At 38.2% G+C, this 17,482-nt stretch overlaps 2 protein-coding genes and 2 long non-coding RNA genes across 7 annotated transcripts in view; 1 reads left to right on the top strand and 3 right to left on the bottom strand.

The window, feature by feature from the left end:
• The window catches only part of LOC138904153 (uncharacterized), a 5,876-nt gene extending 1,083 nt beyond the window's left edge, over window positions 1-4,793 (top strand). Inside the window, exon 2 of one of the 2 annotated variants that reach the window (XR_011413386.1) lies at window positions 4,079-4,793. This is a non-coding gene — a long non-coding RNA (uncharacterized lncRNA). The remainder of the gene's footprint in view (window positions 1-4,078) is intronic. The other variant, XR_011413387.1, reaches the window with a different exon arrangement.
• Window positions 1-17,482, bottom strand: part of LOC104088648 (putative disease resistance RPP13-like protein 1) — a 140,136-nt gene that overhangs the window by 61,479 nt on the left and 61,175 nt on the right. The window lies entirely within an intron of this gene.
• The window catches only part of LOC104092742 (putative disease resistance RPP13-like protein 1), a 99,486-nt gene that overhangs the window by 57,836 nt on the left and 24,168 nt on the right, over window positions 1-17,482 (bottom strand). The window lies entirely within an intron of this gene.
• Window positions 13,861-15,065, bottom strand: LOC117276145 (uncharacterized). Of its 2 annotated transcripts, XR_011409284.1 has the most exons (5): window positions 14,865-15,065; window positions 14,678-14,732; window positions 14,346-14,477; window positions 14,183-14,232; window positions 13,861-14,102 (listed from the first exon to the last, which is right to left on the bottom strand). It is a non-coding gene; the product is annotated as an uncharacterized lncRNA (long non-coding RNA). The 2 variants fall into 2 exon arrangements; XR_004506372.2 differs by having other exon boundaries at window positions 14,678-15,060.

Genomic DNA, 17,482 nt, shown 5'->3' on the forward strand with positions numbered 1-17,482 from the left:
CTCGTAAGAGTAGGTAGTCATCACAGGAACGAAATGAGCTGGCTTGGTCAACCTATCCACAGTCACCCAAACTGCATCAAACTTCCGCTGAGTCCGTGGAACTCCAACAACGAAATCCATAGTGATCTGCTCCCATTTTCATTATGGAATCTCTAACTTCTGAAGCAATCCACCCGGTCGCTGATGCTGATATTTTACTTGTTGGCAATTTAGACACCGAGCTACATATTCTACTATGTCTTTCTTCATCCGCCTCCACCAATAGTGATGTCTCAAGTCTTGATACATCTTCGCAGCACCCGGATAAATGGAGTACCGCAAACTGTGAGCCTCCCGGAGAATCAACTCATGTAAGCCATCTACATTGGGCACACATAGCCTTCCCTGCATCCGTAATACACCGTCATCTCCAATAATGACTTCCTTGGCGTTATCGTGCTAAACTGTATCCTTAAGAACAAGCAGATAGGGGTCATCGTACTGACGCTCCCTGATACGATCATAAAGAGAAGACTGGGAAACCACACAAGCCAAAACTCGGCTCGGCTCGGAAACATCCAATCTAACAAACTGGTTGGCCAAGGCCTGAACATCCAAGGCTAAAGGCCTCTCTGCTACCGGTAAATATGCTAAGCTGCCCAAACTCTCTGCCTTACGACTCAAGGCATCGGCCACTACATTGGCCTTCCAGGATGATAGAGAATGGTGATATCATAATCCTTAAGTAACTCCAACCATCTCCGTTGTCGTAAATTAAGATCCTTCTATTTAAGCAGATGTTGTAGACTCTGGTGATCGGTGTAGACCTCACATTGGACACCGTACAAATAATGCCGCCAAATCTTCAAGGCATGAACAATAGCTGCTAACTCAAGGTCGTGGACCGAATAATTCTTCTCATGTAACCTTAACTGTCTGGACGCGTAGGCAATTACCCTACCGTCTTGCATCAACACTGCACCGAGACCAATACGCGACGCGTCACAATACACAGTATAAGACCCTGAACCTGTAGGTAATACCAATACTGAGACTATAGTCAAAGATGTCTTAAGCTTTTGGAAGCTCTCCTCACATTCCTCGTTCCACCTGAATGGAGCACCCTTCTGGGTCAATTTGGTCATAGATGTAGCAATAGAAGATAAACCCTTTACAAATCGGCGATAATATCCTGCCAAACCAAGAAAAATTCGGATTTTCGTAACTGAGGACGGTCTGGACCAACTATGCACTGCTTCAATCTTCTTCGGATCTACCTTGATTCCCTCGCACGAAACTACATGACCCAAAAATCCCACTGAATCAAGCCAGAATTCACACTTTGAAAATTTTGCATATAACTTCTTTTCTCTCAAAGTCTGAAGCATAGTCCTCAGGTGTTGTTCATCACCTTCCCGACTCCGGGAATACACTAGAATGTCGTCAATAAATACAATGACGAAAGAATCAAAATAATGCTGAAATTAAGGCTATCCAACGGGACGAGACGTCCCTTCCCATCCCACTTAATTTTAAACGGGATGGGCCCATGTTAAACGGGACACGGGATGGGACAGGATGGCCATTTCGTCCCGTTTCGTCCCGTCCCGTCCCGTCCCACCTGTCCCGTCCCATCCCGCGTCCCTTTTTTTTGAATTATAGCCATTGGGCAACAGCTATAATTTCAAAAATAGCCGTTCCCAACGGCTAAAACGGCCATATTTGCCCCCACCCCACCCACCTTCCAAAAGCACCCCTACCCCCCAAACTTTTAATATAATCTCTAAGATTATTAAATTACACTTTGGCCCTATTTTCTACTATAAATACCCTAATCCTTCTTTATTTCTTCTCACAAAAATAAATCATTCTCTCTCAAATCTCTTACATTCTATCTATATTATTCTCTCAATTTTCTCGCAATCAAGTGATAAGTTTCAAGTATTTGGACAAATATTTTGGGCAACTTTCAAGCTTCAAATTAATTCTTCAAGTATTTGGAGCAATATTTTGGGCAATTTCTTCAAATTTCAATATTTAATCACGGTGCACTCGTTCCATCTCCTAATTTTAATATATATTTTTTGCGCATTGTTTTAGTGCTTAATTTTTGTGTTTACTTTACGTGTTCTATTTTCGTATTTCATTTGTGTTTTTAATTTTTGTGTTAACTTTTTAAATTTAATTTCGTATTTAAATTATGGCACCTAAAAATGTATTTGGCGTATTTAAAAAAACTAGTAAAAAAAATAGTAAAGGTGAAAGTAGTAGTAATCCTAATCCTAGCCCTTCTCCTATAATTAGAAAACATATAGATGAAATGACTCATGTTGATGAAACTTCATTTTCCCAACCCCCCGCATATTATAATATTAATTTCGGAGAACAACTAGATCATGAAACTTTACAAAGACAATTTGGCAATGATATTTTTATTGAGGACGAAAAAAATGAGGATGAAGAAAATGAGGAAGAAGAATTAGATGAAACACCACTAGTCCCGCAACACAAGCTCCAACTCAGAGTCAATCTCGGTCCGGAGCTGTACCCCCTGTACCTCCTGTAAGGGGTAAGCCTAAGGGTGAACGTCCCAAAACATCACTTGTATGGAAATCTTTTAAACAAGATAAAGTCAATCAACGTGCTACATATGAAATATGTAAGCAACGATTTGCGCACACCGAAAGTGGTGGGACGGAGGGTTTATCTAGGAACTTAGGTAGGGACCACAAAGCTTTATGGATACAAGCTAAAATAGAAGCCGGACAAATACCGGATCCTAGCACCGGTACTAGCACTCCTAGTGGATCTGGCGGGGGTTCTAATTTTTTACAACAACAACTTGACCCTGCTTCTGGTACTATTTTACGCCCCTATAACAAAGATAGAGATCGTGAGAACTTAGCAAAAATGGTGGCTGTCTGTGGCTTACCTTTTACTTTTCCTTCTCACCCTGCTTTTGTGCATTATATACAAGAAACTTATAATCCTGCTTTTCAAGGTTTTCCTAAGACTACAGTTAGAAATGATGTTTTTAAATTTCAAACCGAATATCTTCAGTATATTCGTTGTGTATTTTTTTACTTAGATTGTAAAGTGTCTATCACATCTGATATAGGTCGTAGTCCTAATGGTTGTGATTATTTAACTGTTACAAGTCATTGGGTTGATCATCACTTGAACATGCAAAAACGTATTATTGGTTATAAATTTGTTAATTCAAAACATACTGGAGCATATATTGCAACTACTGTTCTACAAATACTTGATTTTTATGGACTCATTGATAAAGTTTTAACTATCACCTTAGATAATGCTTTTGCTAACACAACTGCAACAACTAGCTTAAGAACTAGACTTTGTCCAATTAATCCGGTAATTTTTCATGTTAGATGTGCATGCCATATTTTTAACTTGGTTGTAAAAGATGGTATTAATTTATTTTCTGATGCTTGTAGTAAAGTACAACATGCTTGCGGCTATATTTTTCGGGCTAATAAAGCGAGTAGAATTCGTGAATTTTCTCAACAATGTGCTAGTGCTAACCTTCCATATAGAAAAGTTCCAAAAGATGTTTGTACTAGGTGGAATTCTACTTATGAAATGCTTAAAGTTGCTTATGATTATCGGGTTCCTATACAAAAGGTATTTAATATGCATAATGGTATCCCCGCTGATCAAATTGTTGATTCTGATTGGGATCAGATCAAAGAGCTTACTAAATTTTTAGAAAATTTTTATTATGCTACAAAACAATTTTCTAGTATATATTATCCTACTATTACACAAATATTATGGTATATTTGTGGAATTTCTGTTGTATTTGGTAAGTATAAAACTAATCCAACTTATGCACCGGCCATTAATGAAATGATTACAAAATTTAAAAAGTATTTTTTCCCTATTCCCTAAGTTTATTTAATTTCTACTATACTTAACCCATCTTTAAAACTAAGAGGTGCAGAGGGACTTGTTCGTAAAATTTGTGAGAATTTAGCAATTCAAGAAAATGAACAACCATCTCTCGAAGAATGCCAAGCTAACATATATTCTTATGTTAGATCAATGTTTGATAAATATAAATCTATGGGAACAACAGGTGGTGAAACTGCTCCTTCTACTTCTAAGTCTAGAGTAGAAGTTCTATGGGAAGATATGGATGATATAACAGGTTTTGATTCCTCTATTGATGATGAACTTGATTCTTATCTTAATCAAGGATTGGAAAGTATTAAAGACGAAGAAGGCAACAAACAACTTTTGGCATGGTGGAGGGAGCGTGGCAAGGCTTTTCCAACACTTTCAATAATGGCCCGAGATATCCTTGCTATTCAAGCATCATCAGTAGCATCGGAGAGTGCTTTTAGCGCGGCAAGATTTCAAATCGGAGATCATAGACATTCATTAGCGGAGGACAACCTAGAGATTTCCATATTATTCAGAGATTAGATTAATTCAGAAAGAAGAAATCTTGGTTTTGAAAAATTAACCACTAGGGAAGAAGAAGAATATAATGAAATACTTAGCACTGGGAGCGATGACGGCATGGAACTCATGGAACATCAATCAACATTGCCAATTCCAGAACAATGTCCGAGAAATTATAGATAAGTTACAACGAAGTTATATAGGAGCTTACAAATATTAGTATGATAATTTGTTATTGGCTACTAAGAGGCCTAGTTCAAACAGAACCCTTCCTAGAAGGTGGCTGCGTAGATTAGGTGCTCTTCAAAAGAATTATATTTGTATGTGAGATTTGAAAGTTCTATTAATAAAATAAAAGGCTCTAAGCGTTGAATTTGTTTTATGAATTGTCTTACACTCTTACTTAGTTACTTAATGGATTATAATTATATTAAATAAATTATAACTCTATTATATATTTATAATTGCTAGAATATTTTATTACAAGTCTTTTATTTTAATATTTTATAATTCAAAAAACTAGATGTTGAAAACTTTAAAAACTTAGTCATTGTAAAAAGAATATCCGTTGCCAAACGTAATACTTAAATAATTTTTTTTAAAAACGGCACTTAAGGCCCGCGAACCCGTCCCGTCTCGTCCCGTCCCATCCCGTTTGTTAGCGGGACGGGATGGGCCTACCGTCTGTCCCATCCCATCCCGTTTGTTAGCGGGACGGGATGGGCCTACCGTCTGTCCCGTCCCGTCCCGTCCCATCCCATCCCGTCCCGTCACCGTCCCGGCTAAATGTCGTCCCGTCCCATCCCGTTAATTTTTTTCCCGTCCCGTCCCGTTGGATAGCCATAGCTGAAATACACTATTCATTAAGTGCATAAATGCTGATGGGGCATTGGTTAGCCCAAATGACATTACAAGAAACTCATAATGACCATACCGAGTCCTAAAAGCAGTCTTCAGGATATCTGGCTATCGAATCTTCAACTGATGATAGACTGAACGGAAGTCGATCTTAGAAAATACTTTGGCACCCTGAAGCTGATAAAATAGGTCATCAATACGTGGCAATGGATACCTGTTCTTCACTGTAACCTTGTTCAGCTGGCGGTAATCAATACACATCCGCATAGAACCATCCTTCTTCTTCACAAATAAGACAGGAGCACCCCAAGGCGATACACTAGGCTGAATGAAGCCCTTATCAAGAATTCATGTAACTGTTCTTTTAATTCTTTCAACTCTGCTGGGGCCATGCGATATGGTGGAATAGAAATGGGCTGAGTTCCCGATAACAAATAAATGCCAAAGTCAATATCCCTGCCGGGTGGCATACCCGAAAGATCCGCTGGAAATATATCAGGAAAATCTCTTACTACAGGAACTGACTCCACGATAGGAGTATCAACACTAACTTATCTCACATAGGCCATATACGCATCACACCCCTTCTAACCATTTGTTGAGCTTTAAGAAATGAAACAACCCTGCTAGGAACATGATCCGAGGTACCTCTCCACTCTAGCTACGGTAGACCTGGCATAGACAACATCACCGTCTTGGCGTAACAATCAAGAATAGCGTGATAGGGCGACAACCAGTCCATGCCCAAAATAATATCGAAATCCACCATACTGAGCAATAATAAATCAGCTATGGTCTCAAAACCACTGATAACAATTAAACATTACCGATACATGCGGTCCACAATAATAGATTCACCCACGGGTGTAGATTCATAAACAAAAGAACTCAAGGAATCACGTGATACGCCCAAATACGGGGAAAACTAAGACGACACATAAGAATAAGTGGAGTCTGGCTCAAATAAGACTGATGCATCTCTATGACAGACCAGAATAATACCTGTGATAACATAATCAGATGCAAAGGCCTCTGTCCTAGCAGGAAAGGCATAATATCTGGCCTAGCCTCCCCCTCTAGGGCGACCTCTACCTGCCCGACCTCCACCTCTAGCTGGTTGTGCAGGTGGAGTGGCAACTGGTGCAGTAATCATGGCCTAAGAAGCCTGAGGGCCCTGTGGAATAGGTGGGGCCTGGGAATATATGGAGGTGCACCTCTCCTAAATCTGGGGCAATCTCTCATAATATGACGAGTGTCATCACACTCAAAACAATCCCTCGGAGGACGTGGCTGCTGGGACTAGCACGGGCCTGATCAGCTAGACTGCCCGCTGAAAGCACCTCGTACAGGAGGTATAGTAAACACTGGTGGTTCATAATATGGAACTTGTGGTCTGGGAGTAGCCGGAATACCACTGGAAGCTGGAAGTGCTGAATTAATAGGACGACTCACATAACCTCTACCATGATGGGCTGCAACTGGGGCACGAGAATTATTATATGTGCCAGAATCTCGGGGTCTCTTAGCTTCCCTCTCTTCCCTCTCCCGGATCCGCATACTTTCTAATCTACTAGCAATTGACACTGCGTGTTGGTATGTGATGTCCATTTCTAGATCTCGGGCCATACTGTATCTGAAATTAGGATGGAGATCCTCAATAAATCTGCGAACCCACTCTCGAACAGTAGCAACCAAGGCTGGTGCATGCCTCGCTAAATCACTGAATCAGACTGCGTACTCTGACACGGTCATAGAACCCTGGCGCAGCTGCTCAAACTATATGCACCATGCATCTCTAAGACTATGAGGAACATACTCCCTTAAGAATATATCTGAAAATTGAGTCCAAGTGAGTGAAGATGCCTCAGCAGGACTATCCAACTCATAAGCTCGCCACCACTGGTAGGCTGCTCCTCTAAACTGGAATGCCATGAAAGAAACCCCACTAGAATCCACAATACCTATAGTATGAAGGATACAGTGACATTCCTCCAAAAAACCCTGAGCATCCTCTGAAGCTAAGCCGCTGAAAGTGGGAGGGTGGTACTTCTTGTATCTCTCGAGCCTGAGTTGCTCCCCTTCTGAAACTATTGTCCTAATCTCAGGCAGAACTGGGATAACTGGATGCTCTAGTATAACCTCTGGGGAATGGTCAACTTGGGCCCGTGGTTCTGGAGTACGGGCGGCGGGAGTCTGTGCTCCTCCCTCAGCCTGAGATGTGGAAGGAGCAAGTGGAATCAACCCTGTCTGAGCTAGAGTGCCAAACATGCTCAAAAACTGGGCAAGAGTCTCCTGAAGTGTAGGAGTAGTAACAGGCATCTCAGGTGCCTGCTCTACAACTGGAGCTACTAGTGGCTCTGGTGCAGCAGCTCGTGCAGGTGCTCTGGCTGCACCACGTGGTCTTCCTCGGCCTCTAGCTCAGCCTCTACCCCGACCACGGCCTCTTGCAGCTCCAACAGGAGGCGCGAGTGTCTGATCATCAGATCCAGTTGTGCGTGTCCTCACCATCTATGAGAGAATAGAAAGACAATGTTTTAAAATTTTGAAGTCAACAAATACGCACGATAAGGAATAAAAGAAGTGAATATTTCCTATCAGTTCCATAGCCTCTCGAAGATAAGTACAGACGTCTCTGTACTGATCCGCAAGACTCTACTAAACCTTCTTGTGACTCATAATACCTATGAACCTAGAGCTCTGATACCAACTTGTCACGACCCCAAATTCCCTCTGTAGGATGTCGTGATGGCACTTAGTCTCTAAGACTAGGTAAGCCAATCAATGCGGAATAAAAATAGAAATCTGAAACTTTAAATAATTGCAGTTCCCAAAACCTAGTAGAAATAAGTCACAAGTTTCTAAGAATTTTATCTTCAATGTCTATATATATCAAGGTCTAAAGAAAATAAGGAAGCAACATAATAATGATAGAAGGAGACTCCGGAGTCTGCGACGCTGACAGATATACCTCGAAGTCTCCATTTACAGGTAACTCACTCATGTCGGGGCTGGTAAGGAGTACCTGGATTTGCATAAAAAGATGTGCAGAAGCGTAATATGAGCACACCACAGCGGTATCCAGTAATTGCCAAGCCTAACCACGGTAGAGTAGTGACGAGGTCAGGTCAGGCCCTACTAGAAAATAATAATTTCATGATAAAACGTTTAACAATATAATAAAATAAAATGACAATGGAAATGAATCAAGTAGTATGTCACCATTTGATTACACAAAATAATGGCAATTTATCACCGCGGGAGCCTTCACAATTTATTTTAAAAAAACATTTTTCCCGAAATAGCATCCCGTGTTTTAGCCATCCTTATCACACCGTATGACTTCTAGTAGTTCTCCCTACTAGCCACGCGTATCAAGCCACCCTTATCTCACCGCATGTGTTTCAATACCCAGGCCTTATAATACCGCATGCGTATCAACATCACAATATATCACAATTTGCACCTCAAGTGCTCAAATAATTTAACTTGCCAAAATACTTCAACAACAATATTTTTTCACAATAAAGAGCTCACGCCTCATGCCAACATAAATCGCCAATAATATTTTTCCACAATAAAGAGCTCACGGCTCCATCATAATGAGTACGAAAATCTTACAAAAATATTCAGGAATAAATAACTCAGCAAAATAATATTTCAAAATCTTTAATACGTTGCTTCAGTACCAAATTTAAAAATGTCAAATACTTCATATTAATAATATTTAATTTAAAGAAAATCAACTTCAAATAATGCACAGAATAAAAGAAACCAAGTTTCAACTAAACAGGTAAAATAATTAGCAGGAAAATGTCAAGCACCTTTAAAATATAAATATTAAATCAATGATGAAGAATATATCAAAATAAAATAGTTTAATTAATGCGCAACAGTGATCTACACAATCTAAAAACATAAGCTTTCACATTTAGCCCGTGTACACACTCGTCACCTCGTGTACACGGCTTTCAACACATTACAATTTATCACTTCAATACCAATCCTAGGGGAGATTTCCCCCACTCAAGGTTAGACAAGTCACTTACCTCGACTTGCTCCAATTTAACCAAGTAGTATACTTTTTCGTCGATTTTCCGACTTCGATCGATTCAAATCTAGTCATAATTAATTCGATACAGTCAACAAAATTTATAGGAATCAATTTCATAAGAAAATATTACATTTTTCAATAAAATCCAAAATTAGCTCAAAAATTGGCTGTGGGGACCATGTCTCGGAATCCGGTGAAACTCATAAAATCCGATAATCCATTCAATTACGAGTCCAACCATACCAGTTTCACTCAAATCCGACTCTGAATCGACACCGAAATCCCAATTTTTTTTAATGAGATTTCTAAATGTTTCTCAAAATTTCAATCTCAAAGCACTAATTAAATGGTGAAAACTATGATATATTCGTGTATATTGACCAAATTCGATTTAGAATCACTTACCCGAATATTGTTTCCTTGAAAATATATTAAAATCGCCTCTCCTCAAGCTCCAATTCATCAAATATGGCAAATAGGACGAAGTCCCCTGTTTTATAACTTACAGATTTGTCCAGGGTGCCTTCGATCCTGGACCTCGATCATGTACCTCGATCATGGACCTCGGTCATGGGGATCGATCATGGCCCTAGGTCATGGACCTCGGTCATGCACCTCGATTTTGACAGATAAAGGAAAAACCAGATCATCCAAATAAAACAAGCAAACTCAACTTCAGCAGTCTCCCAGCTTCAATTCTTGATCCGTTAACCATCCGAAACTCACCCGAGGCCCTCGGGGCCTCAACCAAATACACCAACAAGTCCTACAATATCATACAAACTTATTTGAAATCTCAAATCACATCAAACAATGTTAAAATCCTAAATGACACCCCAATTCAAGCTTACTGAAACTTAAGAATTTTCAACTTCTACATTTGATATCGAAACCAATCAAATCAAGTCCTATTGACCACAAATTTTGCACACAAGTCATAAATGACGTAATGGAGCTATGAAAATTTTTGAAACTGGATTCTGACCCCGATATCAATAAGTCAACTCCCCGACCAAACTTCCAAACTTAAATTCCTATTTTAGCCATTTCTAGCCTAATTTCACTACGAACTTCCAAATAAAATTTCGATCACGCTCCTAAGTCCAAAATCATCATACGGAGCTGTTGGAAGCATCAAAATTCAATTTCGGGGTCGTTTGCACATAATTCGACATTCGATCACTATTTGACATAAGCTTTTAAAACTTTTAATTTTTCATCCAAATTCCATATCTCGATCTAGGGACCTCAGAATTTGATTCCGGGCATACGCCCAAGTCCCAAATCATGATACGGGCCTATCAAAACTGTCAAAATACTGATCCGAGTCCGTTTGCTTAAACGGTTGACCAAAGTCAACTCACTTTAGTTTTAAAGCTCTAATTCACATTTTAATCCGTTTTTCACATAAAAACTTTTCGGAAAATTTTACGGACTGCGCACGCAAGTCGAGTAATGATAAATAGTACTTTTCGAGGTCTTAGAACACATAAATTATTATTAACTTTAAAGATGACATTTTGGGTCATCACAGAAAAACTTGTTGGATAACTCAAACATGAAGTCCTCTATTTGCGAGTAGTACAAATTGGCTGCCTGCCATCATTTTGGCCAATAAGTCTTGTTACCTTAAGAGTCACTCTTGGATTACCTGTAATTAGAAGCACACAATTGACACACATATGAGGTATAATTACAAAATCCACGTTCGACATATACTAAAAATTACAGCCAGAGAAGAGCAGAAGGACTCCTTAAAAATAATGTAATCATCTCATTTCAATTTTTCCTCAGATTTTAACTAAGGTAAGTGGAAGCTTTTTCTACATGAGATGAGTCATATCATCACGGTTGCTACCCATTCAAGAGGATAATTTGAATAAGAGGTGCATTATAAGACACTCGTTTATCAATCCCTGTGTTTTTAGGGCTGTATCAACACGGCGCAGGGTAAGGTCAGCGTACACACTACCCTTCCCAGACCGACTTGTAGGATCTCACTGAATTTGTTGTTGTTGTAGCACCACTGCACAAGAACTTTGGTACACCCTTCCGAATTGTTTCATGGAAATTGCTCATTACAACTCTCATTTCATCTCGTGGAGGGAGTTCTTCGGATCTCATCAACGTGGGAAGCAGCTTGAATCTGCACAATAAGTAAGCAGCAGACAATTATTGGAAAATAAAACAATGGTTTCATCTCGTCAATAAATCATGATCCACGGAATGATAATGCTATTTTACATTTCAGTCGAGAAGAAAACAAGTACAGTACTGCTTCGTCTTCCGATTTTGGGGTAGTCATATTGCTAACTCCCATTGTTTTCAGGATAAAATAGACTCCGCTCTAATAAGTGATATTTTTATAAATTTGTTAGGACAAAAATAATTCTTATTATTTTACGCATATAGACCTAACTTTTGTAATTGATTAAATCACAAATACAAATATGTTCATTAGTATTATTTGTGGAATCTTAAAAGATGAGAGATTGACAATTATCTCCTTACCAAGTCCACCCAATCCTATCTTGACGATTATTGAATGAATCGACATGTATTTTTCAAATTATAAAATGTTTAAAAATTAGCAGTGGCATTAAGAATATCATTAACTCCTATATATCTTTTTGTGTACAATTTTTAGTAACAACAATTGGGCATTTGAATAAATGGCAATTAGGATGAGATCTCTGTAAGAACTAATTTTCTAGGAATAGTATGACAACTCTCATTAAACAAATGAAAGAGGGTATTTTCCATAATTCTCAAAGACAAAAATTCCACTTACAAATCAAATAGCCAAGGCACATTGCTTAAGAAGCAAAGACTACTTGAACCTATGCTAATACTACATGCATCTAATAGGGTATGTGCATTTGGGCACTCAACCAACAGTATCATCTATTGATTTAAAATTTTGCAATGGTAAGGTTGCAGTAGAATGGAAATGCATCAACCCCTCCCGACTCTTATAACACACAAAGCAATTAGTCATGAACTGCTTATTCTTTCTCGAATAGTTACATTTTCCATTGGTATCTTCCTCACAACATAAATGGGATAAGTAGTATGATGAGATATTGAGTCTGTTATTCCAAATCCTTAAGAGAAATTCAAATCAGGGGAAAAATACCAAGAAAAGAAACCAAAAAATACTACGAAACTAAGAAAAAATTCAAACGAAGTCCGAGTCTTCACTCTGAAGCACATCTCCTGAGGATAATACAGTAATCTCCCATATAGTCTAGCAAACTCACATCCAGTTCCATATACATCCTGGTTCCCATTTAGTAAAAGTATAACTGAAATTTGATTCACAGCTAATGCATTAAGCTAAGTTGCGAGAATCTGCCGGTGGCTTTAAAACCATTATAGAAGGGAATAGGCTGGCGTTTTCTCGATGCAATTCAGATGACTCTCATAACATAATCTGTCATTAAAAAGATAAATGCAGATTAGCTTCTATAATTACTAAGAAATCATTTAGAGATGAGGCCTAGTTATTTAAGGATCATATCCGAATAGTTGTATCATCTGACAAAGGTAAGAATTATGATTTGGATACGCAATGAGGGAAAAACATTGACGCTAAGTAACTACTACATGAAATATTTTAAAAATGAACTTAAGGATACGCAAGCTCGCCAGACACGAATATTTAAAAAATAATCTAGTAATATACATAGAGATCACACAAGCACTACTATTGTGTACATATATGATATATGAGGAAAGAAGGAAATAGCAGATTCAATATTCTAACCTGTTTCTCAAATAGAACAGGAGGTTGTAATAGCAAGACTACCCTGCAATTGAGATGCAATTGACATGATTTATGTTTGGAAGAAGACGATTACGTGTTGCCTCTCGATTTTTGAGGCATTGTTGCAGACAAAATTGCTCCTTTCTCAGGCATTGTCATATGATAATAGATCTCCTGGCTTTTGGCATCCTTATCATGAGCTTCCTTCACCGTGCGAGGCCTTTTTGTTTGGGATGATCCATTTTAAGTATCAATACTAAGATCATCCTAAAAACCTGTAACATTATGATTATTCTATTTCATCAGACAATCATTTACTACAAATAAAGAAAGAAAATAAGAAGATACCACTTAACATAGATAAATAGCAGTAAGGTATAAAGAATATACTTTTAACACTTGACTACTTGGGAAGTTACTTTCCACTACAAGAAATATGACATACGACGACATTTTATAAATGTCGGCATAAGTCACATAAATGTCACAAAATCAATTATCGACATTTATTTTACACTTAATTTAAATGTCAGAAATTTCAATGTCATTTTTTTCCCGACATTTAGATTAATGTCGGCAAATAATTTGTGACACTTAGTTATGACATTTTTAAATGTCAATAATTTGGGTTCATAACCTGTCTTTTTTGCGATATATATATAAATGCCGTTTAATTCTTTATAGTTTTTGACTAATAACATGAATATGAAGAATTGTCATGGATAAAGATTAAACTAAAGATATTTTTATATTAAAAGAAATCAATAAGTAACAACAATTTATTCACAATAACATCTATTCTTATTTCAATACTTTCAGTACATTACAAACAATTTGAACCAAATACAGAGTTACTTCACATACAATTACATAACTTTTCCCTTAAACTTCCATAACAATCTACCCAGTCATAGCTTTAGTATCGTCCTTTTGATGGAAAAGCTTTAGTGTCCATGCTTTCCCAAGTGGAGGATTCCTTTACATTAGTTGCTCACATTCTCTAAGGTGTTGTTCCAAGAACTGAAACAAAAAAAGAATAGAATCATCACTAAGGTAATTTAGGAAACTACTAAGTAGCGGAAAGAACAACATGATTGTACCTCGTACACTATCTTGAAGAAGTATAGATAAGTCATGTGGTTCCTACCTTCTGCAAGAAAACATAAAAATGATTCAATATTAGAAGCTCAAGAGAAATGTATAAATTCAGCATCATTAGCTTATGGAAAAGATCATTCCACTAATAGAGATGGAGTTACATACAGCTGAAGGAAGTTTTTCACAAATGATATTCCCTTCTCAGCCAGCCGTTTAGGTGGACACACATCTTGAGCAATATTTTCCTAACCATCATATTTCATTATTCCAAGAATGATGGATAATGCTTTCTGTAAGCTAAAGCAAAGAGAAACAACATTACAAATATTAGTCTGCAGTGTTGCATTATATCTTAGTCTTAGGTCTTTTACAGTGAAACAAATAATTAGATTATAGAGTATCATTTCACTGGATCAATATAGAGTAGGTGTCGGGAATAAATAATTAAATAAACTATATAATTGATGCAAAGATTGTCCTATAATTTGATTAATTACCTTTTGCATCGACTGGTGCATCAGTATGTCGTATGTGGTAAATGAATTTCAGGTTCTGTAGTTGTAAGAACAAATTGAACACCCAAGCAATGTCAATAATCTAATCAGTACCATACAAAATCATTTCAACATGAAAAGATGCAGCAAAAGAGCTGACTTTTGATATTTGATTTGTTTAACTTCTTACCAAGAGATGTAGTACTACAATTTACAGCTCGGTGCTTCATAATGAAGCTCTGTTGTTGCAAGTGCAACAGGTATCGTTAACATAGTGTCAAGGGGCAGTACTTAGATAGCCTCAACTAGTGTCACACGTAGCATATGAAGAAGAATGGAATGGTAGACAAATCATGAAGTATACTTATACAACCTCAAGTAGTTATGAGAATGTCATCTATAGAACAACAAGAAGGTGCGTCCTCGAAAATTTGAAGTGGGCCAGCTAGTATTGAAACGCATCCTTCCACATCAGGCTGAAGCTAAAGGCAAGTTTGCCCCAAACTGGCAGGGGCCGTTCATTGTGACAAAGGTGTTGCCCAATGGTGCCTTGTATTTAACAGACATAGAAGGCAAATGTGTAGATATGGCTATCAATTCTGATGCAATCAAGAGGTATTATGTATGACTTCTTTGCTTAATTTCAATCACATTCTGTACTTGGCGTGTTCAAAGTTGGAATGACGAAGGCATTTTATTCTGCTACCCAAGCACTTTTATCCTTTGTTACCCCTTTTGAGCCTTATTAGTTTTCTTTCATACCCCTCATTTGGAATCAGAAGTAGAGTTAAAAAAAAAATTGTTTGGAACTACGTTAGACTTGATTCCTTTTAAGGATACGTAGGCAGCCTTACTCTGAGGTTCAGTTCCATCAAAAAAAAATCAAAATTCCCCAGATTCAAAAAAAACTGGGGCAGAAGTTTTAGTTTTGCAATAGGTCTGATTCCAAAAGTTGTAATTTTGAACCCTTTCATCTTAAGTCATGTTGAGCCTTATACCACCTTTCTTTCTAACCCTGTCCAAAACCTACACTACAGTCCAAAGAAAGACCTTCTGATCAACTTTGAGAATGCCAAGTCAAGTGAGATGGAGGTATTATTTACATCATGGGTAGCACCTTTGTTCATGGGCACAAGAAAAAGTGAATAAATGAGAGTGTCTTATTGGTGAAAACCCTCACGGGTACCATAGGGCGATGGTGAGTCGAGAGAAAATGCAAATGAGAGAGTCTTATTGGTGGAAAACCCTCACGGGCACCATAGGGCGATGGTGAGTCGAGAGAAAATTCAAATGAGAGAGTCTTATTGGTGAAAACCCTTACGGGCACTGTAAGGCGACAATGAGTTGAGAGAGGAGCAAATGAGAGAGGTTTGATAGTGAAAACCCCTCGGGCCATTACAAGCCGAATGGGGTTCATGACTTTACAGAGAAATTGAATTATGGAAACCCCGGTTTTGAAGTATGAAGACATGGCATGAACTGAAATGTGATTAGTTGGATGGATTAGGCTGATCAATCCGAAATGCATGTCATGATCATTGGAGCTAGTTGCTTCATTCAGATAAGTCTCTTTTCCATTTTTTTCAAATAGTCATTTTTTTTCTCTTTTCTTTTTTATTCCTAATTCCCAGAGTCACTTCGCTTCGTTTCTTTTGGGTCTATTTTTCTAAGTCTCTGTCAAATTAGTCTTTTGTTAAGCAAGCAAGAAAGGACTTAAAAGCTCATTACCAGCTTTTTATTTGCCCAAGCGAAATTCGGACAGGCACATCACATGTGACATGATTTAGAATGAGCAATGCGGTGGTAACTGAAGTTCAGGTGGTCAAGTGATTCATGAATTTGTAGGAAATGCAAAGGTTCAACAGTTGTCAGAATGAAAGTGCCATACGACGAGTTGAGTGTAAGGGATTCAAGTCATTCGGAGGTTTTGTGGTCGAGGTCCGATTGAAAGATCAAACAATTCTTTGTAGCCCGAAGCAGCCAATCAAAATGAAGCGGGGTAGTGGCAGAAGCAGACACTTTCAGCAAGGATGCCACAAACTAACCGCCACATTTTCAAACTGACAAAATTTTCTTTGTTTTAAGCAGGGGCAAGAAATCTTGTTCGCTTTGCCAGGAATCCCCATGTGGAAAGCATGTTCCAGATAAGTTCAGTTTTAAGTTTTCAGGACCCTCCTGGATAATGGGATTCAACTAACACTCAAGAATGTTCCTGGCATAAACTGGGGCAGAAAATTTTCTCTGTTTTATCTGTGTTGTCATGATTGCAGGCGCCCACTTGAAGAACAAGGGAATTCATTTCAGTTTTAAGTTAGCAGGCACCCACCTGGAAAACGAGAGAATTTATTTCAAGTTTTAAGTCAGCAGGCACCCACCTGAAAAACGAGAGAATTTATTTCAAGTTTTAAGTTATCAGGCGCCCACCTGGAGAATGAGGGAATTCATTTCAAGTTTTAGCGTCATCAGGCGCCCACCTAAAGAACGAGAAAATTTATTTCAAGTTTTAAGTCATCAGGCATCCACCTGGAAAATGAGGGAATTCATTTCAAGTTCTAAGTTAGCAGGCGCCCACCTAGAGAATGAGGGAATTCGTTTTAAGTTTTAAGTCATCAGGCACCCACCTGAAAAATGAGGGAATTCATTTCAAGTTTTAAGTCAACATCAGGCACCCACCTGGAAAACTAGGGAATTCATTTTAAGTTTTAAGTGAGAAGGTGCCCACCTGGAGAAAAGAGAATTCATTTCAAGTTTTAAGTCATTGGCAGGCACCCGCCTAGAGAATGAGGGAATTCATTTCAAGTTTTAAGT

Source organism: Nicotiana tomentosiformis, chromosome 1, assembly GCF_000390325.3.
Source record: "Nicotiana tomentosiformis chromosome 1, ASM39032v3, whole genome shotgun sequence".
Classification (NCBI taxonomy): domain Eukaryota; kingdom Viridiplantae; phylum Streptophyta; class Magnoliopsida; order Solanales; family Solanaceae; genus Nicotiana; species Nicotiana tomentosiformis.